Genomic DNA, 15,124 nt, shown 5'->3' with positions numbered 1-15,124 from the left:
AGATGTAGGCTGGAAGGCTAGGCCAGTGTTGCCTCTTCACATTTTTGCTGCCTGCTTTATTTTGGCTGGCAGCTGATTAGATTGTGTCTACCAGATTAAGGGTGGGCCTGTCTTCCCCGGCCCACTGACTCCAATATTAATCTCCTTTGGCAGCACCCTCACAGACACACGCAGGATCAATACCTTGCATCCCTCAATCCAACCAAGTTAACACTCAGTATTAACCGTCACAATGCTCATGCTCTAAATATATGTAAATTTGAACCCCAATAGAATGAGTTTCCAGATAATACAACAGTTAAAATAAAATCACAGCATTTCTACTTCAGAATTAGTTTAAGATGGAAACTCTATATTTAATACATTCGGTACAACAATAACCTAAGGAAAAAATGTTATGACCCCAAACAGAAGGTGACCATACCCCTGGTTTGGCTGGGATAGTCCCTGTTTACTCCTGTTATCCTGGCATCCTATCCAGTTAGGCACTCACCCCAGATGCTTCATTTTATAATGAATCATTATCATCATCAGCAACAGTTGTATGCAAACGAGCTAAAATACTTTCTACTCAGTCAGCTCTCCTTCATGGACATAGTTTTCATCTTCACAACTATCCCCAAGAAGCTAACCAACTGTCCCCAGGATGAACAGATATTTCATGCTATTTCATGCATGGTAATTGCATTTATAAGAGAAAGAGTATATATGCATTAAAGCCTAAAAAGAATTCTGCCACATCAGGCCACACACATGGGGTTCTCTCTATTTAGTGATAAGAAAAGCACAATGGATAAAAGCTTTTACTGCGAACTTTCCTATTTTGTTAATATGTAAGTAGCTGCTCTAGTACTTTGAATTGGTAAGGTGTTTGAGTCCAAGTTGCCTCTCCCTCTCGACCAACCAGCATTGTAATCCAGAGTGTTCTTAATTTTAATCAAAGCCTAATTATGTTTATGTTATTTTTTAAATAAGTTATATTGATAACTTATTCCTACACTACTGAAAATAGTCACTAGCATGTCCATGGATACATCAAATAATATATGCATATTCTCCCTCTACTTTCTAAATTTATATATTCTTCAGTATCAAGAATGGCACCAAAATCTACTCAGCTGGACAAACCAGAAACCAATCATCAAGTTAGATGTTTTTCTCCCTAAGCATCTCTCAAATTATTTCTCCCCATGCCCACTTCCACTGAGCTTATCTGCACTTCTGCTTGGATTTCTGTGTATAACTCAGGGTTTGATCAAGAGACAGAGCCACACAGTTATTTAGGAAAGTTTAATATGAAGATTTATTATCAGTGACATGAAATTAATTTCTAAGATGCAAAGAGTACATTAAATATTTTAGGTGGGCCAGGCATGGTGGCCCACACCTGTAATCCCAGCACTTTGGGAGGCCAAGGCAGGCAGATCACCTGAGGTCAGGAATTAGAGACCAGCCTGGCCAACATGGTGAAACCCCGTCCCTACTAAAAATACAAAAATTAGCCAGGCATGGTGGCGTGTGCCTGTAATCCCAGCTACTTGAGAGGCTGAATAGGAGAATTGCTTGAACCCAGAAGGTGGTGGCTGCAGTGGACCAAATTCATGCCACTGCACTCCAGCCTGGGTGACAAGAGCAAGACTCGGTCTTAAAAAAAAAAAAAAAAAAAAAAAAAAAAAAAAAAAAAAACCCACCACATTTAGGTATAGCGGATGAAGGGAGCCATTCCTACCTCTAGGGCTGAGGAAGAGTACTCCAAGCAACAAATCAGAAGACACCTATATACGCTCACACATATACACACACACACAAATGCATATGTGCACACATACACACGTGCACACACACATGCACACACACACATACACACATATGCACGCTCACACACACACACCACCTGGTATGCAGAGTGCGATGGAGAGTGTGGCGGTTGAATGATAGAAAAGTTCACTATGATACCCCAGACCAAGACCGGGAAAGAGGAAACCACGTACTGGGGTGCTGCTGGAACGCACTGGGAAGCTACCCTCTGGGGCTCTAGGGAGCTCACTGAGAAGCCACCACAAAGCTGCTGCTGAACTTGCAAGAATTCCTGCTCACTGGGGCACCTGTGAAACTCTTTCAAACCACTCACTATGAGGTCCAGGAGAACTTACCAGAAAGCCACACTTGAAGGTGCTGCTGAACATGCTAAGAATTTGCCCACTGGAACACCTAGAAGCCAGAAAGCTGGGTGGGTCATGGGCTCTCTCCTAGGGGTAACTCTCCAGTGGAGGTGCTGTGGAAACTTGCTGGGGGTGAGTAGCACTGAGTTTCCCGTGTGTGCCTCCAGCAGAACTAATAAGACAGGAAAGAACGGCAGAGCTGGGAAGAGAACCTCTTCTTCCTTCAGTGTCCCAAGTGCCCTCTACTGACAAAGCTTAACATCCCCCAATTGGCAAAGGGAACATGTTTATAGGGTCCAGCTCCGGCATCACAAGGAAGGACTATAAAGGGTGGATTTGGAACTAACAAACAATAAATTCTTTTTTTTTTTTTTCTTTTTGAGATGGAGTCTCATTCTGTTGCCCAGGCTGGAGTGCAGTGGTGCGATCTCGGCTCACTACAACCTCCAACTCCCAGGTTCTAGTGATTATCTCACCTTGGCCTCCTGAGTAGATGGAATTACAGGCACGCACCACCACGCCCAGCTAATTGTTTGCATTTTTAGTAAAGATGGGGTTTCACCATGTTGGCCAGGAGAGGTTTGAACTCCTGACCTCAAGTGATCCGTCAGCCTTGGCCTCCGAAAATGCTGAGATTATAGGCATAAGTCACCACGCCCAGCAGACAATAAATTAATAACCGGTACAATCTGTCCCTAGGTTTACTGTTCTCCATACATTTCCCACACTGTAGCCCCAGAATAATTCTAAAACATAATATAATTCATTCCCTCCTCAAAAAACCTTTCGATGTCTGTCTATTGCCAATAAGTTAAAGTGAAAATTCTTAAAAGGACCAAGGCCACTTCTTGTATTTCAGCTCAGGTCTACTTATACTCTACGCTTCAAATATATTGACAGGATTAAATTAAGTGAAATTCTAGCATTGGAAAGGAATACTTGTTATTGGGAATTGGGGTAAGAGGAAAAAAGGATGGAGAATGAGTACTGGAAGAGATAATGTGGAAGTCAAGAGAGGTGCTGATGACTAAAATGTTATCTATGGAGTAGGAAGTGAAGTCACCTCCTCTGAGCAGAGATCACAGGACTGGGAAAGATCCGAACAACAATTGGGTAGAAGGAGAATTTGATATTTAATTAAATTTGATGAATTTTGATGAAGTGGTGATTTTGATATTGTGCCTTATAATTGTGCACCTAACTTCATGTCTAGGCTTCAGATTATAATCTAAGTATACCGCAGGGTTCAAGAGGTAGGCATTAAACATCTTGCCAGTTAGCAACCTCTGGTTTACTTTGTTCAGTACACTGACTCTATAGAAAGAGATCTGGGACAATTCCAAAAGTTACCTGCTTGCTCTAAGTGACAGACACAAACTGTACTTTTAGAGCAAGCCTGCCAAATCAACATATTTAGAGGCAAGAACTCCTCTAAATTTCTTGCTTTTTTTCCAACCCAAAATTGGAATGTAAAGATTTGACAAAAGGCTGTGGAATAAGTGAGAAACTGCACACACACACACACACACACACAAAAATTAAATTCTCATTGCAAATTCATAGGAATACCCATAAAGGATGTTTTGGGTTCATAAATGTATACCTTTCTAGAGAGTTGTTATCTATTATTCCTTACATTTTTAAGGAATAAATTTTCCACCCACAGCAATTTTGTAAATAATTCTTAATATCAGAAAAGAACAACCATTGACATTGTGTGCTGTGTTTCTACCTTCCTGATAACCGGTGAATTCACCATGGTAACAGCTGAGTAGAAACTGTGTGTATGTGAACATTACTGAGGTCAAGGGAATGGGTGAAATGGCACTTTGTTGGCTTAAATATTTTAAGAGAATTTTTATGTCTTTTTAGTAGAAGTTAAAATAACATTTTAAAAGCTTATACCAACTCTTCTAGCCTTAAATAGCTTCCAAATAGGCACATTATCTTTACAGGAAATTACCTGAGAGCTCCAGAGCTTCATAAGCACTGCATTTACAGATTCTGTTATATTGAATCCTGCCCAAATTGCCCTTACCATGCAGGGGGCTGGAGATCGGCTAATTTTGCGGTGAGCACAGAGTGACAAAATCTATTATGAAATTGTAGTTTGGGCACAGAGTATAATTGTAAGATCCTGAGATTTTTGTATGGGGGGGGTGGTAATTCTAAACACTGAAATGATACATTCATTCAACAAACAATTATTAATGTATATATTTTCACCCGTAATACCGTCCACCTTATCCTTCTTTCCCAACCCACTTCCCTTTGTACTAGATTTCATCATATTGCTCTTATTTCACCATTAACTGATTCGGACACAAAAAATTATATGTTTCATTTATTCTTACCTCCTTTTCCTAATATATAATGAGCAGCTGATCAATGTCAAGTACTGTGCTGGGCACATTCTCATACATATCTCATTTAATGTATTCAGATAATGGCCATGTTTACTATGCTAGCTCCCCTTTTGGGTTTCATGTTCTTCTCTGTCTGCTCCCTTGGAAGCAAAACTTTAATTCCATTTCATAAGAACTAGAGGGTCACAGGGCCAGAGATATGGAAAATATATCTCTTTCTGGAAAGGAGATCGTGATGCACTTGCTGGGGAAGACAGTTTGGTCATTTTTCTTTACTAATGAAGTTTATTTTTTGTAAAGTGAACCATGCCTGTCAGAGAGAGAAAGAAAGAAAAGGAAAGAGAGACGGAGAGAGACTATACCATGTATTCAATTTTTCTTTGCAAAATGCCTACAAGATTAAATTGGATGGATACAAGAACAAGAAAAAAATGTTTTTGTTTATGGATTTTCCATTTTATGTATTTATTCCTATGTTATTCTATGACTTTTATTATATTGCTCTTATCCTTTCTCATCTTCTTTCTGCCTTTAGAAAAAGCCTTTCATATAAAGAAAAAAGTTTCTATAGCAGAGGACATTTTCCCTGAGCTCTCTGTTCTTGGGTATATTATGTAGACTATGTTTCTCCAAGTTCACTTTCTAGGCCACCACAAAGTAATTTTGGTTTTGCATTTTTTTTTCCCATTATTTTCATGCATGGCTACTTTTAAAAAGAAAAAGTTAAAAATGAAAAATGTCATACGTAGTGGTGTGCCTTACAGCACAAAATAACATCCATTTAGGCAGTTCTGTCCTAGAAACAGACAAAGAAAATCTATCTACAGTACTAGAGCCAGAGTCTCCACACACAGCTAACAACTCATTTGACAGAAATTCCAATGTTTTAAGGAAGATTCTTGCAGGGGAGGGGAAGTATTCTTTGTAATTAGCAGGCTCTTATCATGGTGTTGTGAAATTCATGAAAACAGAATGAAAGTTCTACTTGAAACACAGCTACTTGGGATCTCATTTGCATACCTCCTAAAGCCTGCGTTGTGGTGCGATCAGAGCTGATACATAGAGATGGGTTATTTCCGCCAGTAGCAATTTTATTTTTTAGAAATATCTGGAGACATTATTCATAAGGATTCATTTCTGCACTCTTTCCTGCTGAGAACCTCCCTCTCTTGACACTGTGGGTGGCCAACTTTGAAATCGCCTAATGATCCGTTAGATACAAAGAGTGCAAGAAGAGTTATTTATTTTTTTAAGTTAATACATGCAGGAGTCCTTTTAGTTCTAGAGGACTTTTGGCATCTGGCTGTGTTATATAAATAGTGGGCACCCTTTTCAAGCCAGCTTCTTTTATTTTTTTTAATCAGCTAAATCTTTCTAAAGGTAACTTTTAATACTTATAGAAATGACAGTCAGTTAATATTCTTACCGTATTGTAGACTTGTAATCAAATATCCTGTAGCAGTTACGATGCCAAAATGTATAGATATTTGCATATGCTTAGATAGGTGGTATTTTTTTAACTAAGCTTTAAAATGACCGAGTGAATTTTTTCCTCTTTTATGTTGAAGTTAAACATAATGCACATACAGCAGACTGCATATGGCACTCCTAAAATGAAAACTTTCTCATCTTTGTACTTTGATGGATATATATGTTTTCCGATATATGTTGGTCAAAAGTCAAAACATAGCCCAACAACAGAAATAAAATTATAACATCCTATAAGGACACAGTAATAACTAATGCCCATCAAGCTTTTACTCTGGAGAGAATATTTGTCTCAGAGGGATGGGTTTAAGGTTTAAGTCAAAGTAGGCTATGCAAAAAAATCTCCTAATGAAATTTTTAAAATGCAGACTCTTCAGCCTTACTTTAGATCTTCTAAATCAGAATCTCAGAGGGCAAGAGGAGCATGGGAATCTGCATTTATCAAACGCATCCAGGAGAGTCCCTGGTAAATCCTTTGGTGCCAGTTCACAGACCAGCTTTTAGAAACTACTGTCATCTGAATCCACATATTACAGAGCTAAGACCTTAAAATACTTGACACTTTTTCTATTCCTTTGTCACATACACTGTATCTTACAGAGATTTGTTCATGCATTTATGATGTCTCCTACAAAGAATGCGAAAGCGAGTCTTATTAACTGCTTGGCACGTGGCTCCATCCATAATGTAGGTGCACAACAAACTGGATGGCAGCAATTGCAAAAAAATATATGGTCCTCTGGTGTATAGGTGTATAGGTAAAAACTTCACCATAATCTGGATTATTTTACAGACCTACTTTTAATTCAGAAAAATCTCCTGACTTACTTAAAGGAAAATTTCCAAAAAAGGTTTCTATGTGGTTTATAGGTCTTGTGAAGGATAAAATTTTTAAAACTTTAGGGATGAAAAGATATATTCCATGAAAAAAATGTATTTCATGTAAATATATTCTCTCAAAGCTAATTATAATAAGCAGTGACAAATTCACAGCAATGATGCAATATTTAAAGTAAACTGAGCAAAAGAGGGTGACACTGTTTTGAAAACTATTTCCAAAAGTCAGCTGTCTTACATAAGATCCATCAGTCTTAGAGCATTCTCTTTCTGGGTCAACACTGCCTTTTGCTACAAGATGTAGAGAGACATCAAAGTAGGTCAAGTGGCAGAGAAAACAGCAGACTTGGTAGCTTTTGAAGAAGTTGCGATTTAATAACAGGATCTGACATGATCTGGATAGGAGAAACCTTTATGTCCAGGTGTAACACAGAAGATAGCAAAGATAGATTTAGAAAACAAAATCTATTGGTGAAATGTCTGACACTCCAGGAAGTATTTTGGAACTTTGAGGTACAATTTGAAGTGCCATCATCTGGCAACATCTCAGTTGAGTAAAGCTGACTCTTGCTAATGAGGTGCTAATGGGATATCAAGAGAGGCCAGAAGACTCTGGACACTTGCCCTTGGTTAGATATGGTGAGTTTCCCTTTTCTTGAAGAGTTTTCTATAGAATTTCCATTTCTCTCTCTACTCTAGTTGCCTGCTGATATACAGATGCACACAGTTAGTCATCTCCGCATGAATTTACACAACCAACTTCTCACAACACCTGATGAAAGCAGAAAGAGGAAATGAGGCTTGATTTATCAATAGGACCTGATTAAAAATAGTGCTTTCCTTGGTTTTCACCATAAAATCATCTTTCCTACATGCCAAATCTGTTTAGGTTTATATGATTAAAGCATTTAAATCAATCAATGCTTAGATTAGTTTGACTTTCACATATGAGGCATTCTCCTTGATCTGAAAAAGACTAATTTGGTCCTTCCAGAATGTAGCTCTCAAGAATGCTACTTTCCTAGACTTTATCCCAGAATACAAATGCTTAATACTGACCTTTCAACTCCAAGTAAGATCAGTGGAAGCAAAGTTTTATCCATTACCCCCAAACAACATTAAGTTTTCAACTTATACTTTAGGTCGTACCAGAAATATTTCTGTACCTGTTAGGTGGTCCAGCTGTGCTTTTACCACTATTCTCAGGAAACAAGGAACAGCATTGGCTAAGCAGTCCTCAAAATTTTATTTCACAGAAACAGAAGAGCTTGCTCAGGATACTTTATAACCATCTTAGGGACATCGATCTATAATTTTTTCCCAATCCTGAAGACTTATGAGATTCCATATCTGTCTGCAATGTGTACAATGCTATGCAGGTTGCCATGAAGGTTATAAAATGCATAAATTACTGATTACTCACAGGATAAGCATTATGTGTTGGCAAAATCTGAAGGTTTCAAAGCCTTACAACCCCACCAAAGCCAGGGTTACCTGTTATCTGATACATAAACTTTCTCCATAGTGTTTCATAAATTATCATGGAGAATTAATATTAAAATATGAATATTTTTAGAAAGGAAACACCTTCATTTTCTAAGTCGGGTACTCATTATTATGAAAGAAATGGTTCTTTCCTACACACAAATTTTGGAGTAAGGGGATTCAAAGACATGAGGAAGGTATTGAGAAACCATACAGATAGTTGGGAAAAAATTCATGATATAGGTAAGATCTACAACTAGACTGGGAGGCTGTGTCATAAAAACATAAAAATATGTTAGTTTCCCAATTATCAGGGCTGATCCTGGCACCTATGCTTAAGAGCTAACAGTTGCATTGAGAAGATAAGATGTAAACTCCTAAGATCTGTAAGAAGAGAGAGAGAGAGAAAAAAAGAAAAGATTAAATGGAATTATTTAACTTCAAGTGACAAAATCCCAAATCAAACTGGCTTTAAAAATGTAAAAGCAGTGGAATATATTGGCTCACATAACTACAGAGTACTGGTGAGATCTGGTACCCAAATAATCAATAATCTATATTTCTCTATCACTTATATCTACATTGCTAAGTATTAGCTCTTTATTCTCAGCTAGGCTCTTCCCTCTGGACAGGCACATGTCACCATCAATTACCAGTGTAGCAACACCAGCAGATAAAAAGAGTAGTCTCCGAAGAGTTTTAGCAGAGGTCGGCCAGTTGGCCTAGTGTGTTGTGTATCCATCCTGCACTACACACTATGATTGGCACCAAGAGTGGAGACAGTCTCTCCCAAACATGGACTGAGAATGGTGGAGGGGTGGCTCTTGGAAAGGAAAACAAAAATCTGTGACTTTAAATGGGGCAATGGATGCAGAGAAGGCAGAAATAACAAACTCCAAGTCACTTCTCCCTCTTGAGAATGCTTCCCTGACAGGTAAGAGGAGTATTTTTCTTGAGCTCTGCTTTCATGGGCACTCGCAGCCTGGGGCCACCAAACCATATTTTAAGCTGAAGAGTTATATAGTCATTACAGCTCCCCACTGTGGCTTATTTCCAGAATTACTACAAGCGCAGCTCTTGGAGGACTTTGTCCTCAGTGTGGGGAAGCTTATCACCAGCTTAAAATTCTCCTCTGAGCTTTGAGTCTAAGATGTTTTTTGCTAATAGACATTTGATGCACTTTATTGAGGCAGCACCACACATATTCGATGAAGCCCTGAAAAGGCACCCAGTGTGAAATAAAAAGAGGAGACAAATCGAAAATAAAAATAGATGGCTTAAAATAGAATTCATGGCTCCAGATAATCTATAAAGCTGTTAATCTGCTTTCAACGGAAAGCACACAGCTACAAATATTCAAAAGTTGAAACAGAAAAAAAGGGAGAAAAGTCACTTATTAGAAAAGATGCAATTATAATTTTATTTGCATATGTGTTCATGAATGTGTATACATGTGTATTGTGTGTAGAAAATGTCAGTCGTTTTCTAATGAATTTTTAAATTTTTTTCCCTTCTCAGTGATAGTGAAAATCTGTTTTGTGAGTGTCCAAGGCTGTATTCAGGCAAGCTGTGCCAGTTTGCAAGTTGTGAAAACAACCCATGTGGAAATGGTGCCACCTGTGTTCCAAAATCCGCAACAGATATTATCTGCCTCTGCCCATATGGGAGGTCTGGACCCCTCTGCACTGATGGTAAGAGCATTTCATTATTAAACATGAAACACAGACAGAAAGAGGTGAAGAGGACAGAAATCACTCAGATGAATCAAGGATAGCACTTGACTGATCAAATACATCAAATCTTCTTCTGGGTTCTTTTCAAGTCAGTTGAGACAAGACCCATTAGTGAGACTGATCTCCAAGCAGGTATTTCTCATACCCATCAAGTAATTACAAAAGTGGTGACTGGGCACAGTGGCTCATGCCTGTAATCCCATCACTTTGGGACGCCGAGGCAGGTGGATCACGAGATCAGAAATTTAAGACACGCTTGATCAGCATGGTGAAACCCTATCTCTACTAAAAATACAAAAATTAGCCAGGCATGGTGGCACGCACCTATAATCCCAGCTACTCAGGAGGCTAGGGCAGGAGAATCGTTTGAACCCGGTAGGCGGAGGTGGCAGTGAGCCGAGATGGTGCCACTGCACTCCAGCCTGGGCAGCAGAGACAGACTATATCTCAAAAAAAAAAAAAAAAAAAAAAAAAAAAAAAAAAAAAAAAAAAGGGGGTAAGAAGTTTTCCCTGAGGTTAGAGTACAGAAAATCTCTGTACTGTAAAATTTCAAAGTCTAGCTAAGTATAAGAGAGTAACAAGGGGCATCAAGAGCAATATATAAAATCAAATTATTTCATGTCATTTTGGCAAACTGAGAGTACAACATTAACAAATTTATGTATCACAGCCCAGTTGCTTTACATTTAAATGTAACAAAACCCATGATGCAGTTATTACATATCAAGAAACTAAATCACAAACAAGAGACATGTGTCTCTCTTTAGGAAAATTCAGTATGAGAAATTCTAAATTACAAAAAGCTGCAAGATGCTGTAATATAAGATTTTAAGAAAAAAAAATGCCTAAGAATTTAATGTTAGCTTTGATATGCATAAATGTGTGTAAATATTTTCAGAAATAATAAAAATTCATATTAATAGTTAATCAACACAGGACTTGACTTGCTTTATCATTATTTTCACCATAAATATAAAAAAAAAAACCTTTATTCCTTTGGCACTTGTGATATTTGGCACTAAATTTTAGAATAAGGCTTCCAAAGTGAACTCAGGGCCCTCTGGCCCAGAATCACAAAATGAAGCAAACAGATCCAGCCTGTGATGACATGAAAAAGCTGGGTACCACATCCTGAGGTGGCAGGTATGAAAACGGAAACGAGAGTAAAAGCAGCATCTGTGACTAAAAGGTATTGAAGTTTTGGATATATAGGTCTTTGAAAGGAACTGAGATAATGAATTTGTGTGTATCTGAAAGACAGAATGACTTAAGAGGGGAAGAGTTAAGAAGTACTAAGAATTTCAGTCCGTGTGTGTCAGGGTTATATTAGAAGAAGTTAGCCAAGTCATTTTTATAAAAAGAGAAAACATTATAGACTGAATAGAATTTAAGTTGTGTCCTTTCTCATAAAATCTCATGCTTCTCAGTTGTAATCATTCTATTTAGATAAAAGCTATTGAAAAAATATAATTGGTTATAATAAATTTGATTACTAAGAGATGAATCATCAGTTTTGCTTCCTACTTGAAAATAATACTGACCATAAAAAATAAGAAGTGAAGATTTAGCAGATGTCTTTATGTACTCACACACACAAAATGATTGTTTACTCCCATCTCCTGGTCTCATTAGAGTTTCAAAGATGCAAGGATATATAGATAATTGAGACAGGAAAAATTAGACATTATTAGGTTCTTTGCCTCAGTGTAAGTTTTAAAAAAGAAGATTCCTACATGCACCTATCCAGAAGAATTTCTCAAAATAATTATCCTATCCATTTATATTCCACAAAGTTGCCAGATCTAGTTTAGAAATGTAAAACTTGTCAAGAAAGATAGACTTCTGACCTTGTGGAGCTTACCTTCTAATTGAAAAGATGAATGGAAAATAAAAATGGCTCAAAACACAATACGAAATTTCTGAGAAGAATTATGAAGGAAATAAACAAGTAGTGATAGACAGTAACTGGGCTGGAGGGCATTTTCACAGGTCACCAAGGCAAGAATCACTCTCAGAGAAGGAGATATTTGTACTGAGGCCTAAAGAATAAGGAGTATGGCCCATGAAAAGCTGGAAAAGGAGCTATCCAGGCAGAAGGTTCAGAAATGAAAGACCCTGAGGAAAGATAGAAGCAGGGCTTTTTGGAGAATGAAAAGATATTACTGTGACTGGTGCGTAAGTGTCTTCATTCACTCCAGCTGCTATAACGGAACACCATAGACTAGGTGACTTATAAACAACAGAAATATATTTCTCACTGTTCTGGAGGCTGGAAAGTTCAAGATCAAAGCACCAGTGGACTTGGTTCTGATGAGGACTACTTCCTGGCTCATAGACAGCAGTTTCACTGTGTCCTCACATGGAAGGGACTAACTAGCTCTCTGGAGTTTCTTTTATAAGGGCACTAATCCCATCCATGAAACCTTTCCCCCGTGATCTGATCACCTCCCAAAGACCTCACTTCCAAATACCATCACATTGGCAGTTAGGTTTTAACATGTGAATCTGGGGGGGGGGCACATAAACACAGTCTACAGCAATAGTGAGCAAGAAAAAAAAAAAAATCTAATGTTAGCAGGGCCTAGATCATATAGGACCTTGGGAACATGGAAAGGTTTTTAACTTTTATTTCCAGATGCCTTAGGAAATCACTGGAAGGCTTGAAAAGGGCTAGTGACTTATGTGTATTTGTTTAAACTATTCTGATGGTATTATCTCTAATAGATTTTATAAGGCTATTGGAGTGGTCCTGACAAAAGATAATTATGCCTAGGACAAGGGCAATTACAGTGGGGATGTAGATAAGTGGATAAATTTGAAATCTATTCTGGAGATAAAATATTCAGAACTTGCTGGGAAGAGTATGAAAAGGGTAAAACCAAGAACATCAAGTTTTCTTTGTCTGAGCTATAGTGTAGATGGTAGTGCCATGAAAAAGAATAGGGCCATAACAGCTTATTTTGTAGGAAACAGCTTATTTTACTGGGAGGGAAACAAGAGTTTTATTTTGTGCAAATGAAGAAAAAGATGCCAGTTAGACATCCGAATGCAGATGAAATGTAGACAATTGGATATATGATGCTGGTGCTCTGAAGCAAGATCAGGACTAAAGATATAATTTGGGGTAGTCATTAAAATAAAGGTGGTGTTTAAAACCATAGAACTATAGATTGTCTAAGGAGAAAATATAGAAGAGAAATATAGATAAAGAAGAGAAAGTGTAGATAAAGAAAAGAAGATTTAAAAAGAGCAGATGAATCCTAGAGAAACCTTCCACAATGTCAATATTTAGATATCTGGTAGAGGAGAGAAAGCTGTATTAAATACCGGTGCCATACCCTGACAAACACCCCCCCTCATTTCTCAGCCCATAGATGTTGCTCCTTTTATAATGTGGAATTGCCTTAGTCTGGGACCTCCATAAAAACAGAACCTGCATAAGAATTGCATTCAGGTCATTTATTTGGAAATGATTCCAGGAAATAGGAGAGAAGATCTAGTGAGAATAAAATGGGGTAGGAGAGAAAGTCAGTGCAAAGGTGCATAGGGCGTTGAACATAACCATGGCCAACTGTGCGTGATTTCACTCAGATCTTATGAGGAGCTATACAGAAAGTCTAAAATTGACTACCCAAGGGGCAAAGGAGAGAAATGTTTGACCATTGTCTCATGGTTCTTTTCGATTGAAGGTTTCCCTACAAGACATTAATATTCCCACACTTCCAAATTGCCATGCAAGAATGATGAGAGTACAAGTTTTAGCAGGCATCTTAGGTGACAGCCTCAGAAAAGCTGGAGGTTATAGAAAGAGAGCTTAACAGATCAACATTCCATAACATATCAATATTCCATATTTTTGAGTCACAAAAATTACCCCTTGAATGTTCACTCCCTCCAGAAACCTTTTTTACATCAACAGGCATCAATCCTTTCTCTACTCCACCAACTAGTATGAGGTGATATCCCAAGTCATCTATTGGATCATTCACTGTTACTATTATGACCTCTAGAAGATTGTCTAGAATGTACTGAATATATATTTGTTTTATAGAGAAAAGCAGAAAGCAATCCAATAAGCCTAGCTGTTGTTCAATTACAACTACACTTTAGAAGAGGTGCAGAATAACATCTGGGACTTTGCCTTTTTGCTAATACCAGAGGACGAAAAATCAGCTAGTTTTGTTTCATCAGCAATTGTGTCTACTACCTAGCACTTTTCTTCCAAATTATGTCCATATCTACCATCTTAATATATTCTTTTGGGGATAATAGAAAATATAATTATCACATTTCCTACCTTGTTGATATTTCCACTGGGGAATTCATCCAGGGGTAATCGTGGCAGTGATGACTGGAGCCGAGACAAACAAACACTGCAGATGGGAAGTTTGCAGCTGCTTTCCTTTTTAAAGAGCTTTACTTTCCACATTTGTGCTTCTCATTCACACTTCCTGTTGCCTCTCCTTATGCAAGAATAATCTTTTTTTTTTTTTTCTGGTGGCAGTAGTATTTATTAGAATGTTTCTTAACGTATAAAGCCCAGCACAGGTTTTTGTTTTCTTAACCATACCATTCTAAAGACAAAGGTGGAATGCATTATCTTATCTCTTGTTCTCTTTTGTCCTTTCTATAAATATTTCTTAATAATTTACCTTATCTTCCCAACTTAGGCCTCTCAGTGGAACATGGTCCTTGAGGAAAGCAGTGTGACTACCTGAGAATAGGCTCCGGAATCAATCCGCCTGAGTTAAAATCCCCATTTTACTACTGACTAGCCGGCTGAGTGACCTTGGGCAAGTCACTTGGTCTCTCTGTACTTTAATTTCAATAAGTCTAATAATAGAACTTACCTTATAGGTTTTATGAGAATTAAATGAGATGGTGCATGTAAAGTGCTTGACACATAATGGGCATATAGAAAATGCTTTTGTTTTTTAAGGGTGGTCAAAGTAGGATCCTTACCCCTACCGGAAACTGCTACCTCCTGTCATTGTGGGACAGAGGCTGCATCCCCATCCCAGCTATTAAAAAAAAACTCTCTAGAACATCAATG

General features: G+C 37.9%; 1 long non-coding RNA gene across 1 annotated transcript in view; it reads right to left on the bottom strand.

Annotated features, from left to right (window-relative positions):
- LOC126953250 (uncharacterized) overlaps window positions 1–14,443 on the bottom strand; it is a 72,843-nt gene extending 58,400 nt beyond the window's left edge. Inside the window, exon 1 of the long non-coding RNA XR_007725160.1 lies at window positions 14,369–14,443. This is a non-coding gene — a long non-coding RNA (uncharacterized LOC126953250). The remainder of the gene's footprint in view (window positions 1–14,368) is intronic.
- Between the last annotated feature and the right edge of the window lie 681 nt (window positions 14,444–15,124).

This window comes from Macaca thibetana, chromosome 4 (assembly GCF_024542745.1).
Source record: "Macaca thibetana thibetana isolate TM-01 chromosome 4, ASM2454274v1, whole genome shotgun sequence".
NCBI classification, from domain to species: Eukaryota; Metazoa; Chordata; class Mammalia; order Primates; family Cercopithecidae; genus Macaca; species Macaca thibetana.
Note: the sequence above shows the minus strand (reverse complement) of the source record. Positions and strands in the feature narration are given on the sequence as shown.